A 7,221-nucleotide genomic window follows, 5' to 3' on the forward strand; every position below is an offset into this window, starting at 1 on the left:
AAAATTAAGTTTCTCCAATCTTCCCAAATTCTCATAGAGGGCCATGAGACTTAGACCTGAGTGCAAAAATGGAGGCTCTAGCCCCTTCCAGAGCTGAGATATCGAAACTCAAAAATTCGGCCCGAAAAAAAAAACGACAGTGGTACCCCTTACGTTTTTTTTTTTTGGGCGAAAAATTACGTTTCTCCAATCTTCCCAAATTCTGGTAGAGGGCCATGAGACTTAGACCTGAGTGCAAAAATGGAGGCTCTAGCCCCTTCCAGAGCTGAGATATCGAAACTCAAAAATTCGGCCCGAAAAAAAAACGACAGTGGTACCCCTTACGTTTTTTTTTTAGGCGAAAAATTTAAGTTTCTCCAATCTTCCCAAATTCTGATAGAGGGCCATGAGACTTAAACCTGAGTGCAAAAATGGAGGCTCTAGCCCCTTCCAGAGCTGAGATATCGAAATTTAAAAATTCGGCCCGAAAAAAAAAACGACAGTGGTACCCCTTACGTTTTTTTTTTTTGGGGCGAAAAATTAAGTTTCTCCAATCTTCCCAAAACTCTGGATTCTGATAGAGGGCCATGAGACTTAGACCTGAGTGCAAAAATGGAGGCTCTAGCCCCTTCCAGAGCTGAGATATCGAAATTTAAAAATTCGGCCCGAAAAAAAAACGACAGTGGTACCCCTTACGTTTTTTTTTTTGGGGGCGAAAAATTAAGTTTCTCCAATCTTCCCAAAACTCTGGATTCTGATAGAGGGCCATGAGACTTAGACCTGAGTGCAAAAATGGAGGCTCTAGCCCCTTCCAGAGCTGAGATATCGAAACTCAAAAATTCGGCCCGAAAAAAAAACGACAGTGGTACCCCTTACGTTTTTTTTTTGGGCGAAAAATTAAGTTTCTCCAATCTTCCCAAATTCTGATAGAGGGCCATGAGACTTAGACCTGAGTGCAAAAATGGAGGCTCTAGCCCCTTCCAGAGCTGAGATATCGAAACTCAAAAATTCAGCCCGAAAAAAAAAACGACAGTGGTACCCCTTACGTTTTTTTTTTTGGGGCGAAAAATTAAGTTTCTCCAATCTTCCCAAATTCTGATAGAGGGCCATGAGACTTAGACCTGAGTGCAAAAATGGAGGCTCTAGCCCCTTCCAGAGCTGAGATATCGAAACTCAAAAATTCGGCCCGAAAAAAAAAAAACGACAGTGGTACCCCTTACGGTTTTTTTTTGGGCGAAAAATTAAGTTTCTCCAATCTTCCCAAATTCTGATAGAGGGCCATGAGACTTAGACCTGAGTGCAAAAATGGAGGCTCTAGCCCCTTCCAGAGCTGAGATATCGAAACTCAAAAATTCGGCCCGAAAAAAAAACGACAGTGGTACCCCTTACGTTTTTTTTTTTGGGGCGAAAAATTATGTTTCTCCAATCTTCCCAAATTCTGATAGAGGGCCATGAGACTTAGACCTGAGTGCAAAAATGGAGGCTCTAGCCCCTTCCAGAGCTGAGATATCGAAACTCAAAAATTCGGCCCGAAAAAAAAAACGACAGTGGTACCCCTTACGTTTTTTTTTTTTGGGCGAAAAATTAAGTTTCTCCAATCTTCCCAAATTCTGGTAGAGGGCCATGAGACTTAGACCTGAGTGCAAAAATGGAGGCTCTAGCCCCTTCCAGAGCTGAGATATCGAAACTCAAAAATTCGGCCCGAAAAAAAAACGACAGTGGTACCCCTTACGTTTTTTTTTTTGGGGCGAAAAATTAAGTTTCTCCAATCTTCCCAAATTCTGATAGAGGGCCATGAGACTTAAACCTGAGTGCAAAAATGGAGGCTCTAGCCCCTTCCAGAGCTGAGATATCGAAATTTAAAAATTCGGCCCGAAAAAAAAACGACAGTGGTACCCCTTACGTTTTTTTTTTTGGGGCGAAAAATTAAGTTTCTCCAATCTTCCCAAAACTTTGGATTCTGATAGAGGGCCATGAGACTTAGACCTGAGTGCAAAAATGGAGGCTCTAGCCCCTTCCAGAGCTGAGATATCGAAACTCAAAAATTCGGCCCGAAAAAAAAAAAACGACAGTGGTACCCCTTACGTTTTTTTTTTGGGCGAAAAATTAAGTTTCTCCAATCTTCCCAAATTCTGATAGAGGGCCATGAGACTTAGACCTGAGTGCAAAAATGGAGGCTCTAGCCCCTTCCAGAGCTGAGATATCGAAACTCAAAATTTCGGCCCGAAAAAAAAACGACAGTGGTACCCCTTATGTTTTTTTTTTTGGGGCGAAAAATTAAGTTTCTCCAATCTTCCCAAATTCTGATAGAGGGCCATGAGACTTAGACCTGAGTGCAAAAATGGAGGCTCTAGCCCCTTCCAGAGCTGAGATATCGAAACTCAAAAATTCGGCCCGAAAAAAAAACGACAGTGGTACCCCTTACGTTTTTTTTTTTGGGCGAAAAATTAAGTTTCTCCAATCTTCCCAAATTCTGATAGAGGGCCATGAGACTTAGACCTGAGTGCAAAAATGGAGGCTCTAGCCCCTTCCAGAGCTGAGATATCGAAACGCAAAAATTCGGCCCGAAAAAAAAACGACAGTGGTACCCCTTACGTTTTTTTTTTGGGGCGAAAAATTAAGTTTCTCCAATCTTCCCAAATTCTGATAGAGGGCCATGAGACTTAGACCTGAGTGCAAAAATGGAGGCTCTAGCCCCTTCCAGAGCTGAGATATCGAAACTCAAAAATTCGGCCCGAAAAAAAAACGACAGTGGTACCCCTTACGTTTTTTTTTTTGGGGCGAAAAATTAAGTTTCTCCAATCTTCCCAAATTCTGATAGAGGGCCATGAGACTTAGACCTGAGTGCAAAAATGGAGGCTCTAGCCCCTTCCAGAGCTGAGATATCGAAACTTAAAAATTCGGCCCGAAAAAAAAACGACAGTGGTACCCCTTACGTTTTTTTTTTTGGGGCGAAAAATTAAGTTTCTCCAATCTTCCCAAATTCTGATAGAGGGCCATGAGACTTAGACCTGAGTGCAAAAATGGAGGCTCTAGCCCCTTCCAGAGCTGAGATATCGAAACTCAAAAATTCGGCCCGAAAAAAAAAAACGACAGTGGTACCCCTTACGGTTTTTTTTTTTGGGCGAAAAATTAAGTTTCTCCAATCTTCCCAAATTCTGATAGAGGGCCATGAGACTTAGACCTGAGTGCAAAAATGGAGGCTCTAGCCCCTTCCAGAGCTGAGATATCGAAACTCAAAAATTCGGCCCGAAAAAAAAACGACAGTGGTACCCCTTACGGTTTTTTTTTTGGGCGAAAAATTAAGTTTCTCCAATCTTCCCAAATTCTGATAGAGGGCCATGAGACTTAGACCTGAGTGCAAAAATGGAGGCTCTAGCCCCTTCCAGAGCTGAGATATCGTAACTCAAAATTCGGCCAGAAAAAAAAAACGACAGTGGTACCCCTTACGTTTTTTTTGGGGGGGCGAAAAATTAAGTTTCTCCAATCTTCCCAAATTCTGATAGAGGGCCATGAGACTTAGACCTGAGTGCAAAAATGGAGGCTCTAGCCCCTTCCAGAGCTGAGATATCGAAACTCAAAAATTCGGCCCGAAAAAAAAAACGACAGTGGTACCCCTTACGTTTTTTTTTTTTGGGGCGAAAAATTAAGTTTCTCCAATCTTCCCAAATTCTGATAGAGGGCCATGAGACTTAGACCTGAGTGCAAAAATGGAGGCTCTTGCCCCTTCCAGAGCTGAGATATCGAAACTCAAAAATTCGGCCCGAAAAAAAAAACGACAGTGGTACCCCTTACGTTTTTTTTGGGGGGCGAAAAATTAAGTTTCTCCAATCTTCCCAAATTCTGGTAGAGGGCCATGAGACTTAGACCTGAGTGCAAAAATGGAGGCTCTAGCCCCTTCCAGAGCTGAGATATCGAAATTCAAAAATTCGGCCCGAAAAAAAAACGACAGTGGTACCCCTTACGTTTTTTTTTTGGGGCGAAAAATTAAGTTTCTCCAATCTTCCCAAATTATGATAGAGGGCCATGAGACTTAGACCTGAGTGCAAAAATGGAGGCTCTAGCCCCTTCCAGAGCTGAGATATCGAAACTCAAAAATTCGGCTCGAAAAAAAAACGACAGTGGTACCCCTTACGTTTTTTTTTTTGGGGCGAAAAATTAAGTTTCTCCAATCTTCCCAAATTCTGATAGAGGGCCATGAGACTTAGACTTGAGTGCAAAAATGGAGGCTCTAGCCCCTTCCAGAGCTGAGATATCGAAACTTAAAAATTCGGCCCGAAAAAAAAACGACAGTGGTACCCCTTACGTTTTTTTTTTTGGGGCGAAAAATTAAGTTTCTCCAATCTTCCCAAATTCTGATAGAGGGCCATGAGACTTAGACCTGAGTGCAAAAATGGAGGCTCTAGCCCCTTCCAGAGCTGAGATATCGAAACTCAAAAATTCGGCCCGAAAAAAAAAAACGACAGTGGTACCCCTTACGTTTTTTTTTTTTTGGGCGAAAAATTAAGTTTCTCCAATCTTCCCAAATTCTGATAGAGGGCCATGAGACTTAGACCTGAGTGCAAAAATGGAGGCTCTAGCCCCTTCCAGAGCTGAGATATCGAAACTCAAAAATTCGGCCCGAAAAAAAAACGACAGTGGTACCCCTTACGTTTTTTTTTTTGGGCGAAAAATTAAGTTTCTCCAATCTTCCCAAATTCTGATAGAGGGCCATGAGACTTAGACCTGAGTGCAAAAATGGAGGCTCTAGCCCCTTCCAGAGCTGAGATATCGTAACTCAAAATTCGGCCAGAAAAAAAAAACGACAGTGGTACCCCTTACGTTTTTTTTGGGGGGGCGAAAAATTAAGTTTCTCCAATCTTCCCAAATTCTGATAGAGGGCCATGAGACTTAGACCTGAGTGCAAAAATGGAGGCTCTAGCCCCTTCCAGAGCTGAGATATCGAAACTCAAAAATTCGGCCCGAAAAAAAAAACGACAGTGGTACCCCTTACGTTTTTTTTTTTTGGGGCGAAAAATTAAGTTTCTCCAATCTTCCCAAATTCTGATAGAGGGCCATGAGACTTAGACCTGAGTGCAAAAATGGAGGCTCTTGCCCCTTCCAGAGCTGAGATATCGAAACTCAAAAATTCGGCCCGAAAAAAAAACGACAGTGGTACCCCTTACGTTTTTTTTTTTGGGGCGAAAAATTAAGTTTCTCCAATCTTCCCAAATTCTGGTAGAGGGCCATGAGACTTAGACCTGAGTGCAAAAATGGAGGCTCTAGCCCCTTCCAGAGCTGAGATATCGAAATTCAAAAATTCGGCCCGAAAAAAAAACGACAGTGGTACCCCTTACGTTTTTTTTTTTTGGGGCGAAAAATTAAGTTTCTCCAATCTTCCCAAATTCTGATAGAGGGCCATGAGACTTAGACCTGAGTGCAAAAATGGAGGCTCTAGCCCCTTCCAGAGCTGAGATATCGAAACTCAAAAATTCGGCCCGAAAAAAAAACGACAGTGGTACCCCTTACGTTTTTTTTTTTTGGGCGAAAAATTAAGTTTCTCCAATCTTCCCAAATTCTGATAGAGGGCCATGAGACTTAGACCTGAGTGCAAAAATGGAGTTTCTAGCCCCTTCCAGAGCTGAGATATCGAAACTCAAAAATTCGGCCCGAAAAAAAAACGACAGTGGTACCCCTTACTTTTTTTTTTTTGGGGCGAAAAATTAAGTTTCTCCAATCTTCCCAAATTCTGATAGAGGGCCATGAGACTTAGACCTGAGTGCAAAAATGGAGGCTCTAGCCCCTTCCAGAGCTGAGATATCGAAACTCAAAAATTCGGCCCGAAAAAAAAATGACAGTGGTACCCCTTACGTTTTTTTTTGGGGGGCGAAAAATTAAGTTTCTCCAATCTTCCCAAATTCTGATAGAGAGCCATGAGACTTAGACCTGAGTGCAAAAAAGGAGGCTCTAGCCCCTTCCAGAGCTGAGATATCGAAACTCAAAAATTCGGCCCGAAAAAAAAACGACAGTGGTACCCCTTACGTTTTTTTTTTTGGGGCAAAAAATTATGTTTCTCCAATCTTCCCAAATTCTGATAGAGGGCCATGAGACTTAGACCTGAGTGCAAAAATGGAGGCTCTAGCCCCTTCCAGAGCTGAGATATCGAAACTCAAAAATTCGGCCCGAAAAAAAAAACGACAGTGGTACCCCTTACGTTTTTTTTTTTTGGGCGAAAAATTAAGTTTCTCCAATCTTCCCAAATTCTGGTAGAGGGCCATGAGACTTAGACCTGAGTGCAAAAATGGAGGCTCTAGCCCCTTCCAGAGCTGAGATATCGAAACTCAAAAATTCGGCCCGAAAAAAAAACGACAGTGGTACCCCTTACGTTTTTTTTTTAGGCGAAAAATTAAGTTTCTCCAATCTTCCCAAATTCTGATAGAGGGCCATGAGACTTAAACCTGAGTGCAAAAATGGAGGCTCTAGCCCCTTCCAGAGCTGAGATATCGAAATTTAAAAATTCGGCCCGAAAAAAAAACGACAGTGGTACCCCTTACGTTTTTTTTTTTGGGGCGAAAAATTAAGTTTCTCCAATCTTCCCAAAACTCTGGATTCTGATAGAGGGCCATGAGACTTAGACCTGAGTGCAAAAATGGAGGCTCTAGCCCCTTCCAGAGCTGAGATATCGAAACTCAAAAATTCGGCCCGAAAAAAAAACCACAGTGGTACCCCTTACGTTTTTTTTTTGGGAGAAAAATTAAGTTTCTCCAATCTTCCCAAATTCTGATAGAGGGCCATGAGACTTAGACCTGAGTGCAAAAATGGAGGCTCTAGCCCCTTCCAGAGCTAAGATATCGAAACTCAAAAATTCGGCCCGAAAAAAAAAACGACAGTGGTACCCCTTACGTTTTTTTTTTTTGGGGCGAAAAATTAAGTTTCTCCAATCTTCCCAAATTCTGATAGAGGGCCATGAGACTTAGACCTGAGTGCAAAAATGGAGGCTCTAGCCCCTTCCAGAGCTGAGATATCGAAACTCAAAAATTCGGCCCGAAAAAAAAAAAACGACAGTGGTACCCCTTATGTTTTTTTTTTTTGGGGTGAAAAATTAAGTTTGTCCAATCTTCCCAAATTCTGGTAGAGGGCCATGAGACTTAGACCTGAGTGCAAAAATGGAGGCTCTAGCCCCTTCCAGAGCTGAGATATCGAAACTCAAAAATTCGGCCCGAAAAAAAAACGACAGTGGTACCCCTTACGTTTTTTTTTTGG

This window comes from Pimephales promelas, chromosome 18 (assembly GCF_988280905.1).
Source record: "Pimephales promelas chromosome 18, fPimPro1.hap1.1, whole genome shotgun sequence".
Classification (NCBI taxonomy): domain Eukaryota; kingdom Metazoa; phylum Chordata; class Actinopteri; order Cypriniformes; family Leuciscidae; genus Pimephales; species Pimephales promelas.